General features: G+C 44.7%; 1 protein-coding gene across 8 annotated transcripts in view; it reads right to left on the bottom strand.

Annotated features, from left to right (window-relative positions):
- MID1 (midline 1) overlaps positions 1-22,767 on the bottom strand; it is a 591,209-nt gene that overhangs the window by 144,811 nt on the left and 423,631 nt on the right. The window contains exon 1 of one of the 8 annotated variants that reach the window (XM_073902109.1): positions 14,477-14,700. The exons of the other annotated variants lie outside the window; for them this stretch is intronic. The gene's annotated coding sequence lies outside the window, so the exon portion shown is untranslated. Of the gene's footprint in view, positions 1-14,476; positions 14,701-22,767 lie in introns of those variants that run through there. 8 annotated transcript variants of the gene reach the window in all.

The raw sequence follows: 22,767 nt of genomic DNA, 5'->3' as shown, positions 1-22,767 counted from the left end.
CAGCAATCACGGGGAAATTTGACAATTCAGCCGTGCACCAAGATAGGCCCATGAGAGTGTGAGAATTTTACCGGGGAGGTACTGAATACAACCTCATTGGATTATGAACTATTTCTTCACCTTTTAAAAACCAATACGAATGAGATACCACTGCATACCTGCCAGAATGGCCAAAATAAAAACAGGGACACCACCAATGCTGGGGAGGATGCAGAGAGACTGGACCACTGACGCATCGCCGGTGGGCACGTACGGTGGTTTGGCCACCCTGGGAAGCTGTTTGGCGGTGCAGTACAAAATTTAACATGCACTTAGCCCATGAGCCAGCAACCACACTTTCCATCACAAAGGAATGGAAATGTATGGTCACGCAAAATCCTGTACACTGATGTTCACAGCAGATTTATCTGTAATAGCCCCAAACGGGAAACAACCCAAAAATCCTTCAACAGGTACACGGTTAAACTGCGGTGCATCCATACCATGGAATACTACTCAGTAATGAAAAAGATCAAACTAGCAAGCCATGCAACAACTTGGGTGAACCTCCAGACAATTATGCTGAGTAAAAAATACTAATCTCAAAAGGTCACATACTGTCATTACATTCATATAACAGTCTTGAAGTGACAAAATTACAGAGATGGATAACAGATTACTGGTTGCCAGGAGTTAAGGATAGGGGGAGAGGGGTGGGTGAAGGGTACGTGGGACCTCCTTATACATTGTTTTGCAACTTCCTAAGGATCTATAATTATTTCAAAATAGAAATTTTTTTTAAAAAAACACATTTCTAGGGGTGCCTGGGTGGCTCAGTTGGTTAAGCATCTGCCTTCGGCTCAGGTCATGATCTCAAGGTCCTGGGATCGAGCCCCACGTCAGGCTCCCTGCTTGGCGGGGAATCTGCTTCTCCCTTTCCCTCTGGCCCTCCCCCTGCTCATGCTCACTCACTCTCTCTCTTTCTCATATAAATAAAACCTTTAAAACACACACACACACAGTTCTACACTGACAGAGCCCTGGGAAACAAGGGCATCCAAATGGCCACATTCACGGTTTAGGGTTGGCCACGGTTAGTTCTTAGCTCTCGGTAAGGCAACCCTATGCACCTCCAAAATACATCCTTTACCAATTCTTTTTGTATTTACTGCTCTGCTTAGTAATTTTGTTTTTGCTTGAAGGACATAAACACATAAACACAAGTATAATTGTAATTTCGGTTCCGAGTAGAGTTTTAAATAGAAGGTGTGTAATACTGTAAAATCACGGAACCACTGTAAAGAATAAAACAGATGAAGAAGGAATGCTTTCTTGGATTATGTTATATGACAAAGACTCCTTCCTTAATCAAACTTTAGTCAGGCTCCCTCAGTCCTCCTCTTGACTAGGCCTCGACCTGGCCTCTATCCTTGCTGGGCCCGCACAGCCCAATGTTGGCGAGAATCCCCCACTCTTGATATCTGGTCACCCTGGCCTGCCTTCAGGAAGAATCCTTGTTAAGTTGGTTTACTAAGAATCCCACTACCCTGATGTCTCCTCTTAATAGGTTCCCATCAGGCTATGAATTTCTAGCTGTGGGGGTTGAGTCAGATCTCTCTCCCCTGTTGCTATCATGGAAGTCCTGAATAAAGTCTTCCTTACGGTTTTAACAAGGGTCAGAAGAATTTTTCCTTTGCCACATGAAATCCAGTGGTAAGTGACCATGTCCATCAATGAGATTTGGTATTGTTTTAGCATATAAGGAGAACTTGTCCTATAAAGGTATACTTTTTAGCAACAAATTACAGTTTTCACACTTTACAGGGATTATTACACCCGTGTAGTACATCACTCCACTGTGTGTGTGTGTGTGTGTGTGTGTGTGTCTATGCATGCCTCTGTATGGGTGGGTGTGTATTCATTCAGAAGCTAACAAGTGTAAATGTCCATAAAACCCAGACTTCCCTGAAACCTTGTTTCCAGAAAAAGAGAAGGTAACCTAACATTTCTTATATGCCTGATATATAACCAATACTCTAAGTGCTTTATATTTCATTTTTCATATGTAGTTCTTCATTTACTCATTCCATGAACCCTATCGGTTGGTGACAGTATTTTCGTGCACAGGTTTAGAAAGCTTGAGGAAATCAACCCAAGGTCAAAGAGCTAGCAAGTGACATATCGGGGTCCTCACCCAAGGGTCTCTCAGATTGTGCTTCCAAATCTATTGCCTGGAGTGATTCTCTTAACTACATAGTAGTTGTATCACTGTCAAAAGAATGTGAAACATCATTGTACGAGACCTGGTGTTTTCGATTTTTTTTTTTTTTTAAAGAAAGATGTCTTTGTTCAAATGAAATCTTAATCAGAAGCCCGACGTTTTGGAAGAGCAGAAAAACCGAAGAAAGCACCTGAGCTTTTCTTGTTGGAATGGCAGGGAACCATGGGGCGGCCCTCACTCCCTCCGCTTTCCTCTTGCTGTGTCCGGGCTAAACCGCTCTCCTCCCAGCCCAAGCATCTCTGCGGAAGTCCTAGGGTCCTGAGGAGCGAATGTGCAAAGACATGTCATGGGACTACTACCACCGGAGGAGACTGTCCATGGAGCCCTTGCACCTCACACGTCTATGAGCAGAGGCACCGGCACTGGTGGCCTTTGTTCAGTCTACCTTTTTGGTCTAGGGAACCATATTGTGTCTCCCCGGAGAGCACTGTCCATTTTAAGGGATTCGGTTTCCCTCAGCTCAGGATCCACACCCGCAGGGCAAATCTACCCACCACCTACACAGCAACCAGCGGGGCTGCTCTGGGCTACCCCGTGGGGCTTGGGGCCGGCGAGGAGACCTAGCGTGAACCTGAAGCTCATGCCGCTTGCTGGGCAGTGAGTGATAAAGACCTTTGTCTCTGACCCAGGGGTCTCGTGTCTTCTGCCGAGAAAACAGTGGCAGGCTAACCTGTTAGCTAGCAAGTAGGGCAAAGCCTCAGACCCTGCACAGTTCTTGACAACCACCACTCTCTAACTTATTTAACACACACAGAGTATGTACTCTGTTAGAGGTGTCATTCTAAGTGAGAGACAAACACTAACTCACTTAATCTTCATAATAACCCTGTAAGATAGGTACTGTGACTATCATTTCCATTTTACTGGGGAGGTAACTGCAGTCATCATGAGTAAGTAGCTGGATCATTCCCATAAAATGGTAAGTACTTGCTGTGCATATTTATAAGCACTGAATGGCTTTCCTTGAAAGACTGTACATTGACATTTCAGACCCATGCAACTGTTTTCCTCTGGTTGGTCTTGATCATAAAGCCCCAGTCTTCATGAAGGCGGATACAGAACCACCTCAAGGGGCAGAAATATTAAAAACCACTCTTATAATTGATGTGCCCTGACATCTGCTATTTCAGAGGAAAAGTGGAGACTAGTGCCTTAAAGACTTTTCCAGGGTCTTGAGTATTTAAAGCGGAACCTCTTACTTCCCTGGAAAATGGTCATAATTCCAACAAACTAACAACATGAGCGTCCTCCCAGAATTAGACCTTCAGTATAGCAAGCTTTCAACACTTCGGAGGTTATTTGTGTCTTATTTTTTTTTTTTAAGATTTTATTTATTTCTTTGACACAGAGAGACACAGCGAGAGAGGGAACACAAGCAGGGGAAGGAGAGGGAGAGGGAGAAGCAGGCCTCCTGCTGAGCAGGGAGCCCGACCTGGGGCTTAGGACCCTGGGATCATAACCCGAGCTGAAGGCAGACGCTTAACGACTGAGCCACCCAGGCACCCCGGTTATTTGTGCTTTATAAAGCTCAGGCATTTGACAATGCTGGCTAGAGAGCAGAAGACAGAGTGATAAACGGGCCCAGAAATCTGGACTGTGGCATGAGTGTCTGCTGGGAGCCAGCTCCACCTTCATTCATACAAAATCTTTAGAAATTAGCTACTTTATGACAGGAGTCCCCTTCAGATGATTTCCAACATACTTGGGGACAGTCAACAAGATATATCCCTCCAGTGAACGGTTATTATAAAGACAGATGGACTAAAAAATGAATATCAAGAACAATCCAAAATGAAGGATGCGAACAGACGCTGCACACGAAACGCTAATGGCTGTCAAATACATGCAAAGATGCTCAGCATCATTCAGAAGAGAAATGGAAAGCTACACGGAGATCCCTCTCCTCATGTATCAAGTAGGCAAAGATGCAGAAGTTGGACAATGCACTCTCTTGGCGAAGCTCTAGAGAAGCACTCGCACACACTGGGGAGGCAATTTTACTTATTTACCCAAATCAGAAACCGCATAGGCACCCTTTGACCCAGCAATCCCACTTCTGGGGAATTATAATACAGACACACCCGCCCCCCCCACAAACCGATGAATGTTCGAGGCTTTTCTATGCACGGTGTTTTAATAGCAAAAGATTGGCTGTAACCCATGTGATCAGTAGGGAAAGGGTCAAATAAATTATGGTACGTTGTCAAGATGGAAGGCTACGCAGTTGTTCAAGAAAAGGAGGGAAGCTCTGCGCACCGTTGTGGAAAGATCTCCAGGATAAAGCAGGGGATAAAAGGGTGCAAGTAGCGTCTGGGAAAGGCCTTGATTTATGTAAGAGGAGGGAAAAATATTCGTGTCTGCCTACGAGAATCAGAAAAAATGCTGGGAGTCTACCATCAATCCCAAGAAATGGGTATCGCGCTCAGAGGCATTGTGCTTCCCATCTTCGGGCAGCTTAGGAATGACAATGTTTATATACCCATTAGGGACTTCAGGAATCCTCCAACGAAGTTTTTCTTCAAGATGCCAGGATTTAAAGTAACATAAGGATAAGACAGACACCCTGATACTCTGAATTGATGGTTTCAAACAACGTCTGAAGCCCCCCCCCCCCCCCCACCCAGGGATCACAGGTAGGACTTGGGCCTAGGCCAGTGACTTTCAGACTGTTTCTTTGAGTGATCCACAGCTAATCAGCAGTTTACCTGGTTAAAATTCGGTAGGTTTGGTAGTGCTTTGAAGGGGACGCTCCCTTCTTGGGTTTTCTGCATTCAGACAGGATTTGCAGGGGAGCTAACAACAAAGGGATTTAATTAGAAAACAAGAGCTTACTGTCGGTGGCTTTTTGAAGAGGAACCATGAATACATATTCTAGTGGGCTTTTGCCTGATTACATTTGTTAATAAGGAATGCCAAAACATGTGCACCAAAAACCGTTCAAGGTCTTTTGGTAGCAAATTATACTTGTAAATTTGATGTAAGTTGATCACTGGAAGAACTCACACTCTTTGAAGATCTGAATTCATAAATGTATGAAAGAATTAAGTGGCTCTTTCCCCTAGTGATATAAAGTATTAAATGGCAGGGAAAAAAAAATGTGTTTGAAATCAACGGAGGAAATAATTCATTTTGAAAATTATCCCATAAAAATGTTAAATAGGAAAAATATGCCGGGCCAGTTTCTACTGGATAAAGAAAGTAGAAATACGCAATGGGCAAACTTAATGATGATGGGCTGGGCAATGTCCCATCAAGTGCTTTGTCTTCTGTAATGTTCTTGTTATTCCACTATGGCAGTCTTAGGCACAGTAATCTATTCCATCCCCAAAGGACAAAGAAAGGGAGACTAATTCTGATCAGCAGAAAACTGGCTGGCCTTTGGAGCCTTCAAGAGGGCAGTGGCTCTTGATCAAGGAGAAATGAATGTCTTTGAAGACTGCATCTTAGATTGTTTTGTTAATACATAAAATTCTCTCTTTATCATGCAGAAGACTCATTTCAAAAGGAAACTGCAAGTCAATAAGGATTAGTTTGGCTTCTTGGAGGTCAGAACTAAATCTACAAAACGAATAAAAAGCTGCTGAAATAAACAAGAATGTGAAATTGCTCATCCGCGGGGATGATGTAACTAATACTGACATAATTTCCAAGCAGAAAAGCAAAACTAGGTCAAAGCGTGTTGGCCTAACATAATAAGCATTTTTGCTCCCAGAATTTTACCATGTAGGCTGTGTCTGCAGGCATTAATGTCTTCTGTTATCAATGTTCGGGGCTGTCACAAACAATTCATGTCTTATCACTCTTTGTTAGTTAAACCAAAACAATGTAGTTTACATGTGAACTATTCCATTCTGACAGCTGAAATGTTAGAAAGGGGAAATGTTAAAAATATTCAGGAAGTGTCTCCTCCAGGCTGAGAAGCTCTGATCAGTAAATATTCATTATTTAATAGTCTCCTATCACGGTTCTTCTACACTCAGAAATTTCTCTCACTCAGTAATCATGACTTTTCTTCCTTCTTTCACTCAGAGCCACTAGGAAAGGGCAGCAGCATCCATATATCCATATCTCTTCAGAAATCCTCTTTAAACCCTGACCAATGAAAAAAACCTCCACTGAGTCCCTCAGTGAGTAGCCAATTTTTCTATTCTGCTTTCCCCAGATGCTGAATAAAAGGTCATCCTTGCTCCACCCTTCTATTTGCTCCATTTCATTTTCCTGCACTACTTCCACAAAGCACCCCTGATTAATGCGCAGGAAAAAGGACTCCCCTCACAACTTTCTTCTGTGTAAACATAATCCTCTAAAGGTTTTACTCTCTGACATGTTCACACTTATCTAAAATCAGAGCAAAGAATATGTAGACAAAAGTAGCACAAAATCCAAAGATAAGGCTATGTGACCATTTGGATTCTGCAGACGCTATTTGCTCCTAAAGGGGATACAGTCCTTCCTGATTCTTGACTCGCCAGAAACCATCGACCCGCTGGAACTGTCTTGGCATTTATTAGCACATTAAATTAGACCGTAAAAAAAAAAAAAAAAAAAAATTAGACCGTGACCCCAAAACATCCAAATTATATCTTATCAGAAGGCATGTGGTGTATGTAGTCAAAAGGCAGTAAGATGGGGAGTCGAGAAGACTCAGGTTCTAGAAGTAAACTTGCTCATACCTTTGCTCCCTGATGGAGGATAAAGCATCCCTCCGAGTGAAAATTTCAACCCACACACGCTACACTTTAAACCAGTACTCTTTGTGTCTCCTAAATCAACAGACTTCTAGTATTTGGGGATGCTCTCCATTTCTCTTTTTCTTTATCTGGCCATTCATCTAGATGTTGGCAACTGAGCAGGGCATTCAACAAATTGCGCTTGTCCGCAAACAGCTCCTTTCCTCTGAATTTTTGGGGAAGGCCACTTCAGAATACATACAACTAAAGCCACACTCGGCCACTTGACATATGACGGACAACACAGTCTACCGCGTGGGCCCTTTGCAAATGTATTCGTCCCGTTGTCTCCATACACCAGTAAATGTCTCAGAAATTTCTATTTCATCATTTTAACCATAACTCTCAGTCTGTCACACCCAGAAGCAGTGAAAATCCTTTGTCCGGCATATGTCTTGAATTTCGTAGAGAAAATGTGGCTCCCATATGCGCAGGATAGAGCAGAAGGCTTCAGTCTTCTCCCAGAAACATTCTCCCAGTTGCTGAGAGACCTTGGGCATGCCACTCACCTGGCAAAATGGACCAACTGCACGTGAGCCAAAGGCTTAACACACCAGGCTGGGCTCAATGAGAGCAAGAAGGAGATTCCATCGTTGCTTTTGGGCTTTGAGCTATTGGAGGACACATCCCATTTTGTAACCAGTTCTGTAGCCCCATCACGGAGGGCAATAAGCTATGCTGCCTGCCACGTTCCAGGCTCTGTCTACACCCGGAGCACAACCGCACGGGCTACATGGTCAAGTAACAGCAAACTCCTTTGATTTTTCTCTAATGTCAATCCATTCGGTCCTTGCTGTTCCCCAACCTTTCTAACACCCTTTCTTCCCCTTGAAAATGCTTCCTGGAAAATGCTCTTTCCGGCTAAAATTCATCTAGCATGCGCCCATAAAATATGTAATGATTCTTCTTGTGTGCCAGGCACTGTGCCTGGGCCCGGGGATTTAAAGGTAACTACGATGTAACTCTTGCTCTTGAATAACTCAGTCCCAAGATGCGCAGACAAATGATTAACTGGAAATATCCGCACCATTTCCAATACTTGTGTGGATAAGAGGAAGCGCCAGCTTTTTTCTTTCCATTGACTCTAATCCAGTAGACAGCGCTCAGCTTATCAAGAGCATCCTTACAAACAACCCAAACCCACAAGTACCATCACTCCCCTCACCTGGCCCCTTGTGCTTTCCTGGCTGTCACTCACAAAGACCTCGGTGAGTCCCCAAGTTGAGGCAGGATGCCAAGAAAAGAACAAGTGAAGAGGTTGGACCCACGGGTGGACACACCAGCAAGTCCCATCTGCCAAAGGCATGACCCTGCCCAGAAATGTTGTCCCGGAAAGGGCAATCCTGATTTTTGCAGATCCAGACTCTACTGCCCGCTTTTTCTCCAAGTTAGGATTCATCCTGAGGTTTGAAGGGCTAAGCGTCATGAGCTTTAGCTCATACATACTGCTTCTCCCCCAACACCTGCCAGAGACCATTGTCTAGAAGAAGTAGGAGTGTGGTTTGGAGGTGGGGCAGGGCAGGAGGGAAAACTGGGCAATTCCAGAAACTCAACTCACTGTATATTTGGATAGGGAGTCCCAGTGAGACCCAGAAGGTATCAGAAGGATGGAGAAGGAAAGGTGCGAACTAGTGTAAACTTTTCCTACTTCAGATATTGTCAAGACTGGCCCATTACCCAAAGTATAGTAACTCTTTCTCCTTCTATGGCTCCATCCTGTGTCACATGGAAGCATGTCCTCAAAACTCAGAACTGAATCTGACATTAATCAGATTGGTTATTTTTTAAGATAGTGACTTCTGGAAATGGAATCATTTCTCATTGGAAAACCTCCTGGGTTTCAAACAACAAACTCTTAGAGCATAACGCCTTCCTGGATTTGGGGACTGCCTTGGAGTTAATTTTCTCTATTGATGAAAATTGGTTAGGGACCCCTGGGTGGCTCGGTCAGTTAAGTGTCTGCCTTCGGCTCAGGTCATGATCCCAGGGGCCTGGGATCAAGCCCCACATCAGGCTCCTTGCTCAGCGGGGAGTCTGCTTCTGCCTCTCCCTCTGCCTTTCCCTCTGCTTGTGCTCTCTCTCTCTCTGTCAAATAAATAAATAAAATCTTAAAAAAAATAAATTTAAAAAAATAAAAATTGGTTATATTACTACTTAATAATTATGATAAGTGTACTTTAACAAGGAACTCAGAACTTTCTACAAATGGATATGTAGCTAAAAATTCACTAAACTTCACAAATTCAAATCATTTGTCAAGTCTCCTAAGGTCAAGAAAGCTTTGGCTACCAATTTATCAAGTAGATTCTTATCCATACAAATGTAGTTATTAATAAGCAGGCATTCTGCCCATGAATAACTTACATTGTGCTACAGGCACAATAAACTATATATCAGATCAAAAGTCTTTTGAGGGCAGGGATCATATTAAAATCATGTCTGTAGCCCAAAAAGGCATATAATAACCCTTTTAAAAAGCTTAAATGAACGGACCACTGGATATATTACTTCTGTAAGTACTCAGCAAATGTCCTTGAATAATGTAAGGAATGAAGGGCAGCCTCTGTATTATACTCATCATAAACAGTTGACTGTATATAAAACCTTCAAATCCATTTGCATTACAAATGATCAGAACATCTTCCTTTTTTTTTTTTTTTGCCTTTTTAAGCCAAAACTTCTTTTATAGCACAAAGCAGATAAGTTCTTAGTTCTGTTTGTTTGCTTTGTTTTGTTTTATTCTAGGAAAGTCCTCTCTCAACATTTTTTTTTTCAGTGCCTCAATCTTCTGACCTTTCTGGAGGCCATTAACCATCCTAATCTGTGTGGTATTCTCCTCTAGGAGGGGGAAAAAAAGGTCTTGTGGATCCAGAAGTGTCCCTAATATTTTGTCCTTTCATTTAAGGAAATTTCTAGAACATGCCAGCTTATAAAACTAGGTAAGCAACCGTCTAGAACAAAACCCCCGAGATGAGTTTCATGTGAAATAAAAGGAGTTGATAATGAGCCAGAAAGAATCATGTTGATAAAACTGTCCCATTTCTAAATGGGAGATTAGATTCCTGTTTGACCTGGCTTTGTAGCCCTTTCTTTAATCACAGCGTATTTGATATTCTCTTCCTTGAATGAACTCATTTTCATCGTGGCTTTGGCCACAAGATTAAAGAATCGCTAACTAATTGTTCCAAGTAAGCAGAGCAATTCTCCCGGCCTCCGATCCGGCTCCCAGCAGCGGCGTCCACCGCCCAGCCTTCCATCATAGACACTTCAAGCCTGACCTCTGCAGGCGGCTAACTGAAATGCACACCGCCCAATCAGATTGTGGTCTTTCTTTTTAAAATCCCACCAAGTTCTGAAAATGCAAACATTCACACTAAGTATAACAGGGAGATTTATCATGTTGGCTTTGCCTTTGGTCTCATAAGTTGCTTTATGGAAGTAGCCACCGTTTGACTGAAAAGCATTTAAATTTCATCTGCAAAATACGTTGGTCGCGGCTAACCATGGATTCTTTTTGCCTTATCGAGAAAAATCCAAATGATTTGGATGAACTGGGATCCTCAGATCGTGCGGGTTAAAAATGTCCTTATCGGCCCCACCTTTTTCTAATCAAATTACTCTTTGTCCAGTTACCAACCCCCCCCCCCACTTCACGAAACACTGTGCAGTCCAGGTTGCCATAGCTACCTTGGATGTCTATTTACCACACAAGGGATCAAAGCCAGGAGACATCCACATACACACTTAGCCTTAAAACTTGCTGGAATGTCTGCGGATAACATGCACCTACCAATTAAAGGATTTGCCCACAGCCTATGCGGTCCCCAGCCAAGCAAACTACGAACGCATGTCATAACGAATGGCAAGGAAAAGCCAACTTGAATATTTCAAAATGACCAATAAGAATCTTGAATCTGACAGCAAGTCTTGTGATTCTAACATTCCCTGCAAAGGAGAGATAGCAGAGAAGACACGAACATTTCAACGGATGTTGAAGACGCTGGACCTCCACACCGACCTCCAAACCACGTGCAAAAACTTGAAACAGCTGTTGAAAGGGAACATTTCTCAGATACATATTTTAAATTCCGGCTAGTTACAGTATCTTTCTATCTCAATGTTGGGACAAATGAGAACAGAAATGCCTTTTCAACTTCTACAGGCTTGACTTTCAAACGGAGGACACCATAAAACATACTCGGGACACTAACGTGTTGGTTACAGAATCGTAAGAACAAGGGATGCTGTAGCAGAGTCCTGTTTTAAGCCCTATCACTTCGAATTCCAAGCCTCGTGCGCACAGGTAGCCTGCCTCTCGGAGTGGGTAGGACTCCTCCTCAGAACTGCACCTAAGCTGCTGCCTATCTTTATACTTTGCCTGCCCGTTCTCTGCCTTCACCTCAGCATTTGCTCACTGAGGATCGAACTGCCACCTCGTTCTCTCCTGGGGATGTGACAGAAAATAAATAGCTCATGTTCCTAAAGGACTTTCTAATCCTCAAAGGAAAGATTAATACAAAGACATTCATTATGAAACCAGATGTCCTTGGGCATTTTAATTCCAATCCGAAGAATGCAAAACAGGCCAGTCACAGCTTCCTTGTAATAGGACCACGCTAGCCTTGCAAGAATTGAGCAGCTGCTTAAAGCACTGGCTAACTACCTCCTTTGCCCTCTTCACACTCTAAGGCAAAAGGCAAGGATCTGTTTTAGTCGATCGGAGATAAGAGAGTGTGCGCCTTCTTCCCTTGGAGCGTTTTGGGAAGTCATCAGGATATTAAAAACGCAAAAGAGGTCCGGTAGGCAGTTTTGTCTGGAGAAGCTGCCCTTCTTTCTTTCTAGCTTGAGACAGAATTACTTGTTCTTCTCCAGCGCAGGGACAATGAGCGGTGCGCTATTTGGGGAGGACATTTGCAGTTGTGAGAATGCCACAGGCAAACCTGTTGTTTTTGGCTGGGCCTCCACAACAGGTGGCCATGCCTTTCCTTTCGCCTGGGAACACAGCAAATTCCTTCTCAAGGAAGTTTCAGGAAAGTTTCCCATTTATGATCAGAGTGCGGAGAAAGATTGGCACATGCTTTGAAATTACTTCCTGATAGAGGCAAATCAGGTTTACACTTTTCTTTTGTCCTCACTCAGCGTAACCTTAGGAACCCTCAAATAATATTAACCTTCTATGCGTTTTTTCTTTTTTTTTTTTTTTTTCCTGCCACCCTGGCAGAGAGCAGAACCCCTCTGAATCTCCTCTCCAGGCAGGCAGCTTTCTCATTCTGCTGGCGGCTCCCGGCTACCTGATATACCTAGTACGTGGCAGGGGTCTCTTGGCTGCCACACCATTGTTCCGCATTGTGCAGCCCTGGGGACGGATCACTCCTCAGCGAGGAGATTGGATTTCTTTGCCGAGCTGATGACACACGGACCGGTTTGATAGTTAATGCTGCGAATCCGGCCGGGGCTGCCGGGCTGGGGTGGCAGATCGGCTGGTGGGTGCGATTCACCCAGCCTGGACGCAACAGTTTGCCCCAAGAGAAACTCAAACAAAGTCAGGCTTAATCCACACCAGTAACTCCACCACCTCAGCCCCTCCACAGCCGCTGTGGAACAAGGTGTGAGATGCTTGAAACGCTGGACTGCCCCCTATTCTTTGGACGAGCAGTGACTCTCCCCCTCTCTCCCCCTTCCGCCTACCCACAGCCCCCCACCCCCTCGGAACAGGCCAAAAAATTACGAGACACACAGAGTCAGAGGGTTAAAAAGCCGCTCATTCACTAAATGACAAAGGAGTTATTACATGGGTACCCTTAAAACTTCAATACCGGGCTGAATTCCAATTCACTCGAATGCCACGACGCGCCAGGCATGGGGGAAATCATGCCAAGACGGACAGCATGCCTCTGGCATCAGGCACGGGGAGTGCCACCGTCCCACAGGGATTGTGTGGGAACAGGGATTCTGAAAACTGAGCTCAGACACCACCAAGGAGAGGACAGGTGGCCCTGCACAGGATCAAATGACTTCTTTGTTCCAGCTAAGGACCTTTGTCGAAATTGCTTTGCACTCCTCTTTTTCCTTTTAGATCCTTTCCATTTGGGCTTCTTGCTCCTTCTCCCCCACCCATCCGACTGCTCGGCATAAAAGGAATGGGGTCGCTTGTGGGTTTGCAGAACTGAAAGAAACTCAGCCTCGGCCCCAATGTCCAGCAAGGCAAGGGCAATTCATTGAAAACACACACCGCACTTGTTTGTCTAAACGGGCTTGTGTGCACTCACAGCAACTTGCCAACCACGCTTGCTTAGGGAGCAATCAGCAGAGGGTCCTGGCGCCCGTCTGTTGCGGGGGTGGGGCGGGGGGGCTCTGCACCACCTCCCGAGGCGGCAGGAAACGGACAGAAAGTTCTAAACCCCTAGCCCTGGCCCCAAAAAGGAAAGTTTGCTTCCTATGCAAATCACCTCCCCCAAAGAGCTCGGGGTGGCGGGTGCTGAACCCATTTAGAAAAAAAAAAGTGAAGAGGTTTTTTTGGTGGTAATACAGATGCTAACTTTTCCCACCCAGATTCATTGAGAGCTGGCAAAAGCAATTAACACTCCTCTGGTAATTCTCTGCCCTTGCCAGCCTCCCAGCATGTTTTTCCAATCTTGTCTTCCCTTTCTGTGAGTAGTGATCTTGATATTTACATATTGACATAAGAGTCTTCCATAAGTTTGAATAAGTTGTAAATCACACCCTTTTTTTTTGGCTTCGTACACCCACTTTTTTCTTTTCCTTTCTTACTAGTAAAGCTATAAACCTCCCTGCCTTCTCTGATAGGGAATTTTATCATTCTGCCCCGAAGCCACGGAAGAAGCTGCCCGCTTAGAATTCCTTTCAAAGACTGATTTTAAGTCTTCCCAAGCCTTTCTCAGCTCACTGCTTCAGGGTTGTCTTCTCACGTCCGGGAGCAACACAGTTTCAAAACCGCTAGAACAGAAAAATAAATCTGCATTTTTCTGGAAGGACTGTCTGTGCTCACTTCAGGCTGGTTCCGCCTTCTCAGCCATAAACACAGTTAAGTGCTCAGGATGAGAAGCCAAAATGAGATCAGACGCCCCGTGTAATTCTTTTTCAGGATATTCAGTTATCTTTAGTCTAATCCATAAAGCACAGGATAGAGGCTAAAAGCCTGAGATGGATCCTGCACAATACATTCCAGCGACTGCAAACTGGAATTGATTTACATATTCTACAAACCGCTTTTAAGCCCTTTACAATGACTGGCTGACATCACCAATCACAATTAGAGGCAAAGTGGGGAGGGGGTAGAGGGGTGGGGGGGCCCTCAGAAAATCGGCTTCTTCGGTTCCCTTAGGAAAATGCAGCCCCGTCTTTACGCCAAATGGACGGAGTTGCACAGGCATCTGCCAATCCGGCAAGCTCTCCGGAGTACCATCGCCGGGGTCCCAGGCTGCACCCTCCCTCTCCACACGCCTGTGCAGCCCCCGGCGCTTACCTGCCTCATGTTTAGAATTCCATGACCCATCCGGCAGGGAGCGAGCTGCCTCGGAGCCCACGCCGCGCTCTTCAGAGGGGAAACACCAAACCCAACAGAAGCCCGCAAGACAAAAGCAACTCAGTGAGATCCACAGGCAGCAAAGAGCACGTTTTCTTCCTTTTCCTTTGATCTGTTGCTACACGCACTCTGCCCAAGACAATGTCAAGTTTCTCCAGCTTTTCTTCCCAGCCTATGAAAAGTCGGGCTCGGGGAAGCGAGGACCGCCTGGCTCTTATTTCAAATCGGGTCTCAGAGACGTCGTAGGTGGCTGCCTCGGGCCCCGGAGGAGCCCCGCCAATCAGGAGGAAGGGGTGGGTCCTGGGAGCTAGAAAGCCTGCCTCCGCCAGGATTAGAGAGCTTTCGGGATTTAAATGGCTGGAAGCAGCTGGAAACACTGCTCCCAAAGTAAAGGATGAGTTCTAGTCTTACCTCGCTGCTCGGGTCGGCTCAAAGCCTAACTAACTAGCTTCGGGCCTTAAGGCCTTTGCCTTTTAGGAGCGCCCTAAAAGCACGAAAGCATTTGGAAGGGGCACGACTATTTCAGCCAGGAAAGGGCAACATTCAGGACCCGACCATCTCTTTTGAAAAGGGTATCTTGCCCCGAAGTCCTACCTCGGCAAAGCCACTGGGGAGGAAACCAAATTGTTATGCAGAGCACCTTGGGGGGAGGGTGGCACCCACCTCTTTTCCATAGAGATGAATGGTATACCCAGGCTAAAAACAAAACAAAACAAAACAAATCTAAATGGGAACTTACACACAAATCTATTGAAACACAACAGATGACCAAGAATCTTTATCATCTGTTGAGGGCCCAAGGCATAATTTCAGATAATACTGTTATTAGAAAAAAGAAACATGGATGTGTCGTCAAGAAGACTATTTCTAAGGTAAGCGCATCTACCTTTCACCACGGCTCACCTTACCAACAGAGCGGATCCGGTGACCTTAAGAGCAGGGACTAGCTGGCCATCATCTCAGTAGGATGGGAGGAAAGCCAGCTGGCTTCGTATAAACTTTAAACCCAGACTTAAAAAGAATTCCCAAGGTGGGCTTTCTTGACTCCACATAAGCAGCGACTTTATTCGACTCTTAGCCAGTGTGATTTCAATGCAAATCTACCTTTGGATTTCAAAAAAAGGGCAAGTCGAGCAAAGACTACTTTGTGTAGCACCTGTGGTGTATTTTGTTTCCCAAAGAAGTGGCCAAAATTTTGTGAGGCTAATTCAGTGAATATTTTTAAATTCTCGTATGAGAGGCAAAAATAACTTAGCAGATCATGACTGGGCAGTTTCAAGAGTGTCATCTACATGGGCTTAGTAGTTACCAACTCTGCCCCGTTCTCTGAAAACTCAGCAGCCCAATATCTGGACCCGGAGGTCCATAACCCCCCACCAACCCTCCACCTTAGTAGGCGAAGGGCCCACCTGGTGACTCAAGCTGACTTGTACTTATTTCGGAGCCCTTCATTATGACCTAGACCCACCTCAGCACTATTGCCATTTGGGGTCGGATCATTCTCCGCGGAGGGTGCTGAGCTGTACGTTGTGGGATGTTGAGCAGCACCCCGGTCTCGGCCCACTGGATGCCCGGGGCTTTCTCACAGCCATGACAATCAATAATAACCGATTACCAAATGTCCTCGGGGGGGGGGGTGTAAAATCACGCCAGACTGAGAACCGTGGATGTACCAGCTCTGAAATATTGGTTCTCAAGCTACAGTGTGCAAGAAAACTTCTGGGGAGACTGTTAAAAATGCAAATCCCAAAACCCCCGCTCTTGTTCCAAGAGAATCTGATTCGTTGGTTTGAGGAGGAGCCTGGGAATCCGCATTTTGCCCGCCCCCCGCCATCAAAGGACTCTGATTCACTTTGAGATATACTGCACCTGTTCCTGCCCTAGGTATGCCCTCAGCCCCAGGACATAGGGAGCTACCCAGAGCTGCCACCATTCAGTATCACCTGAGTTAAATCATCTCAAAGGGAAACATGAGCTGGGATTTCCTCTCGCCATCACTGTGCCCTTTCCAAGTTTCAGCCATCCTTCCTCTCCTTTAGCCCACTCCCCTACCATCCTACAAGGTCACATGTCACCCCTCTTCTGTGCTTTCCCCAACACCCAAGACAAATTGACCCCTTCCCTCCGCTAAGCTCATAAAGCAGTCATAGACACCTGGTGGTGGGCTGGTAAATGTTTAACAACCAGCTCTCAGGAAAGAAAAAAAAAAGCCAAGATCTGTAGTAGCCTTTGCCAGTTTCCATGCTGTGAATACTCCCTCCTTTCCCACCCTGTGGTCAGGGCACTGAACACAGAGTTGGAAAGAGTGGTGCCGAATCAGGAGATGGTAATCCCCGGCTTGAGCCAACCACGATACACCTCTCCTGGCACTTCCACGGGATACTGTCATCCTCTGCTCTCGAGTCTCTCTCTCCTGTTAGACCACGACACTCTCAAGGGCAAGAACGGCGTCCCATTCACCCTTGCAACCCCAGCCACCAGCGCCGTACCTGCTGAGCGGTAGGTGGTCAACCAACGTGTGCGGGGAGCAAACGCAAGGCAACGGGCAGCTTCCCCGAGACATGGACACCCATCTGACTGCTGCCACCGCCACAGCGAGGAAGGGAAAAGACTCTCATAGAAACTCAAGCTCTGACTGTTACCGTTTTACCATAATGTCATATCTGTTCTGTACTTACGAAAACAATAAGCACAATGCCGTCTTCCATCCTAACACTCCCACAGCTGAGCACCATAAACAGCCCAGAGTGAAAGACCAGAAGCCAGCCTTCTAAAACAGAACCTCAACTTCATGGACATATTTGTGAGACACCATAGTTTTTATGTTTCTATATGAAGGCATCCCACGCTTTTGCATCCACATACTTGCACATTCTATCAGCTATAATAGGTTCCCAAGATCTCCAGGAGGAGTATATACAGTAACCGCCGTGAAGTCTATGGAAGGGCATTTCCACCAGTAAGCAAGACAGTCACTGATGATGGTCATCTCTACCATCTTCTCGTTATGCACTAAGCCAGGAATGCTAATGGTGGCGTCATTAACAAACGCCACTTACGAGTGCCTACTGTGAGCCAAGCGTATGGCCAGGTTCTTCACAAACGTGCGCCATTTACTCTGCACCAAAATACCAAAAAGTAGACATCACCATTGTCGGGCTCTGATGAACAGATGAGATCTGTGAAGCAAGGTAAATAACCCAAGATCTTCTTGTTATAAATTGCTATACCAGGAATCAAGGGTTTGGGATCAGACTAACTCTGCTTTCTGTTGTAAAGTGTGCTGTCTCCAGAAGTGTCCAGGAAACGCCTAAAGAAAGAGGATGGTGTAAAAAATGAAGTCTTTTTCATTCATAAATAAACAAATATAATTTTTAAAACTTCTAATGAAATAAATGGCCCCTTGGGGGTTGTCCACTAAGTGAGCATGAGATCCACTTATGGGGAACAGTGTAAGCAAGTAAAGTGAAACAAGTAAAGACACTCGCTTCCCCAAAGGAGAAGATGTCCTCTTCCGCAGCGTGTGATTAGCAGTGTGTGCAGGGCGCCTGGGTGGCTCAGTCGGTTAGGCGTCTGCCTTCGGCTCAGGTCATGATCTCAGGGTCCTGGGATCGAGCCCCACATCAGGCTCCCTGCTCGGCGAGGAGTCTGCTTCTCCCTCTACCTCTGCCCCCCCCGCCTCAGTCTCTCTCTCTCTCTCTCTCTCTCTCCCTCCCTCTCTCTCTCACTTGCTCTCAAATAAATAAATAAAATCTTTCAAAAAAAAAAAAAAACCCGTGTGTGCAAATGACGGCTGAAGGCATGTTGTAGTGTAAGGTAGCTAGGCAACAGTCCTGTGTGGTTATGTGCAGGTTTGGTTATAAACAGACCTGCACAGTAAGTGTCACATAGGTGCCTGGGCGGGTGGCCCTAGGCAGGCCCTCCTGGATATGGCTGGGCATGGGCATGGCACCTCACAGGAGAGCTAGCAGGACCGGCACCACCTCATTCTGTGTTCCATTAGGGTCAAAGCATACAGGATTAGCATTTGTGTAAGTAAATCGTGGTTGACTATCAGTAACTTTGTATAGTTTATTGAAATATGTGTCAGGACACATCATTGAAAGTCAGTGAAAACCAAGCTGAAGTTGCCTAGTCAGCCACCTGGGAGGTGTGCTTGGTGCAAGTGCAGTCTTTGGGGTCTATGAAAAGAGTGTATTTCGTCTCCTGCAGAGGTTCCAGAAACCCAGTTGCTTTGTACTTATGGCGGCAGAGGAAAATCTGAGGAATACTGTACTTGAGGTAATTAGTGAAGGTAGTTTAAGTCGACAACGACACAAGGCCCTGCTCAGAAAAAGAAAAAAAGAAAGAAAGTCCCACCTATAATTCTTACAGGAGGTCACAAAAAAGCAACAAGTTTCTACTCATTGGGCGTAGGTGCTCATGGAGCCAGTTTCTTTGAGTTGGTTGATGGAGGCAACGTGGCGTACCAGAAGCACGGGTCATAGATGCAATTTGGAGTCCGTTTTTGGTGTCAATGTGGCCGGTAAACTCGCTGATGGACTTCAAGTAAACCAACTGCCATCGCTAAGCCCAAATTTTTCAGGGGACAGTTGGGCAAATTAGGGACCGAATGTTTGTGTTCCCCCAAAATGCAAATGTTGAGATCCTAACCCCTAACGTGATGGTATTAGGAGGTGGGGTGCTATCTTTGGAAGGCGATTAGGTCATGAAGGTGGAGCCTCATGAATGGGACTAGGTCCTTGTAAAAGAGACCCCACTGAGCTGTCTCGCCCCTTCGCCTCGGGAGGGCACAGCAAGAAGACAGCTGTCTGAAGCACGAAGTGGGCTCTTAACTTTCCACCCAAAGTGCCCGCACCCTGATCTGGGACTTCCATCCTCCAGAATGTGAGAAATAAACGTCTGTTGTTCATAAGTCCCCTAGTCTGTGGTGCTTTGTGGCAGCAACCTGATGGACCAAGACAGATGAAATCATGAGTGGGAAAGTTTTTTTCTAACTATTGCTTGTATGAGCGTTTTGGATGACAGACTCTGGAAAGAAGGAAAGAAATCTGTGAATACAAAAATGGAAAAAATAGACACACCGTGAGAAATGGTTTTGGAGAACGTACCGTAAGGGCAGACTTGCAGACAGGACAGAGCTGACTAACTGGTCACCCGTCAGGGTTTTCAATACATTGAACTTGGTATTTCCTCGCTTGAAAATTAAGGAATTAAAACAAATCATGCTATTTAAAATTGTAATCACAGCTTAACTATTTAATAATTCTCTGCTTTTAGAGGTGAAATATTTTGACATTTCCTAGTTTCTGTTGACAGATTAAGTATGGCTGATCCTTCATTATCTTTCTCTTAGTAATCTGGTAAAGGTTTATGCATGAACTTGGACATGGTTTTTATACACTCCTCCCGCTGTCAAATATCCTCTACACTCCCAATTAAACCTTCTGCTTCATGTCAACCCAATAATATCCTACTTCCCCAAAGTAATTCTTCAATTTCCAAGTCATCTTCTTTTGCTACAATTTTGTGCTTAAATTTGCAAAAAGAACGTTATTATAATAGTGTATTTTTTCCTTGTCTCATTAACCCCTTTCCTAGATTCTGAGGTCGGTGAGGCCTGTATCAGTCAGGGTTCTCCAGAGAAATAGAACCAGTAGGATATATAACATATACCTTGAGATTTATTTCAAGGACTTGGCTTATGTGATTGTGAGGACTGGTAAGTCTGACATCTGTAGGGCAGGCTGGCAGGAGCTCACCCTACAGTTCCGAGGCAAAATTTCTTCTTCCTCAGGGAAACCTCAGTTTTGCTCTTAACGCCTTCAACTGATTGGATGCGGCCCACCCACATTCTCAAAAGATAGTCTACTTAAAGTCAGCTGATTATAGCTGTTAACCACATCTACAAATGCCTTCACAGCAACCCCTAGATTAGAGTTTGAGTGAATAACGGGGTCCCATAGCCTAGCCAATGGACTTGTTGTATATAAAAGCACACACTCTATGGTCAATTAGTCCATAAATGTTTACTGAATTGTTGCAACTAATAATAACGATAATTTCAAAACCGCCATCAGCAAAAGGCGCTCCTCTCTATAAATGATGAAGTTTTGCTAGTAGATTTATTATGTGCTTCTCAACTGCAACACTGGAAGGTAGGAGCTCTAGACTTTTGAGAAAAAATGACCTCTAACTGGCGATTCTATACCAAATCATACTATTCATCAAATGTCAGGATAGAATGCAATTTTTTTTCATAGAAAGACTCAAAATTTTTGTATCCCTTCTACTCCTTCTTTGGAATCTACTCAAAGATGTGTTTTAGCAAAAGGAGGGAATTAAACGAAGAAAGACAAGCCAACAGGACTCAGAAAACAGAGAAGCCAACATAAAGAGAAGCAAAGATGATGGATGTGGCAGTTCTAGAAAGGTCCCCATCTCAGCTGTAGCAGAAAGACGGACGACTCCTGGACAGAGGTCTCCAGGGGGAGAAATGATACTGATAGATCACATTTGAGGATGAACAGGTGCACATGGATATAAGCAAAAGGCGACACTATTATTAATTCCAGGAAAAGCAAAAGAATGCACACAAAAAAGCCCAGTCCTAGGACACTCCTTAGATTGGCAGCAATCTCTGACACAGATCTTGCGGCAGAGACTCCCGGGAGCCGATCCGGTATCCATCTTGCCCTTGTTTCTTTCCAACAGAACTTCAGTGTATTTGGTGGCAGAAACGTGCCCAGCTGAAGAACATCTCTCAGTCAACCTGGCAAGTGTGGGTGGTGCTATGACACTGTATGGCCTATGGAAATTTAATAGAAGCTGCTGGGGAGGGCTCCTGGGAAAGCTCTGAAAGGAGACACACAGTTTGCCCTTCAGCCATCCCAATTTCCCTACCAGGTGTATGGATGCAGTATCTGAGGGCCTGGGGCCGCTGTGTCACCACAAGAGGGATGGAACCCGTGGTAAAGCTGGCAAACAGTTAAGACAGAAGGACCCTGGATTCCCCGGGGACATCTTAGAGTCTCCGAATGAACCCTGAACTTCATGTTCTGTGAGAAAGATAAATTGCTACTTTGTGTGAGCCAGTGTTTTGGAGTTTGTGTTCGTAGGTGAACACAGTTCCTAACTGACACAATTTTATGGGGAGGATGTGGGGTGGGCTGAAGAGGGTGGTGCAAGAGAGGTCATTTCTTCCTGACCCTGTGCAGGATGTGAAAGATAAGGTCTAAAATTCATAAGCCAAGAAAGAGCAATAAAAGCATATTATGGGAACTATGAAAGGACATATCAGAGGAAATATTTACAAGTCGAAAATGATTGCTCCTAGAATGGAGGGGGACGGCTGTTTTTATTACAAGTCTTTAGTATATTTGTACTTTGAAGATATATTACTTTGATAAAAATTAAAAATAAACAAAAAAGATACACGCTGGTGATTAAATCAATTTCTTGTCCTTAAACTCACTTCCTGTATTAGCAGTATGTTATGATTATCTGGCTCATAGTTAACCAAAGAGTCAGGGTAGAGCATTTGAGAAGTTACATGCCTGATGGCCCATGTTGAACCCCAAGGGCAATGTCACCACGTCACACACATGTGATCCGATTGGCATTTCCTCTTTCCCCCGCCACAGATTTAATTTGTTCAGAGTTTATGACTGATTTGCCCTGTGTAGCGGCAAATGCATATATTAGACAGCCCGGATCCAAACTGTTTCAGACTAACATTCTTTTGGATCTCCAGGAATCAAAATCCTACAACCCGGATGTCTTAATAATTCATTAGACTAATTACAAAAAAACACATTTTCTTTTTCTTCCTAATTGGCATCATTCTTGATTTAAATTCGTTTTTTAAAATTGGGTTTAAGTATGGCTAGGCATAACTGGTTATGTTTCTTTACAGTATTACCACTTTACTTCTTACCCTGACTCTTTCCTCTCTCTTGTTTTTCTTATATAAGAAAAGAGTTAGTCTCTCAAACCTTTAATATTTTCATGCTCAACGCTGATTTTTAAATTAGCCTTAGAGATTAAAAGACATTTACTTTTGTGAACCAGGTCTCAGTTTTTATATGTTAGAAACAAGCAAATCAGGCTGGTTCATTGATAATCACATGGACAGAAGGTGAATAGAAATTTTAATCAAAAGAAGCTTTGAACAGGATTTGCGCTCCTTGCTTGTAAAAAGACAATGCGTTATCCTTTAGATTGACACCTCT

Source organism: Callorhinus ursinus, unplaced genomic scaffold, assembly GCF_003265705.2.
Source record: "Callorhinus ursinus isolate GAN/ISIS: 27379988/994484 unplaced genomic scaffold, GSC_fseal_2.0 scaffold16, whole genome shotgun sequence".
NCBI classification, from domain to species: domain Eukaryota; kingdom Metazoa; phylum Chordata; class Mammalia; order Carnivora; family Otariidae; genus Callorhinus; species Callorhinus ursinus.
Note: the sequence above shows the minus strand (reverse complement) of the source record. Positions and strands in the feature narration are given on the sequence as shown.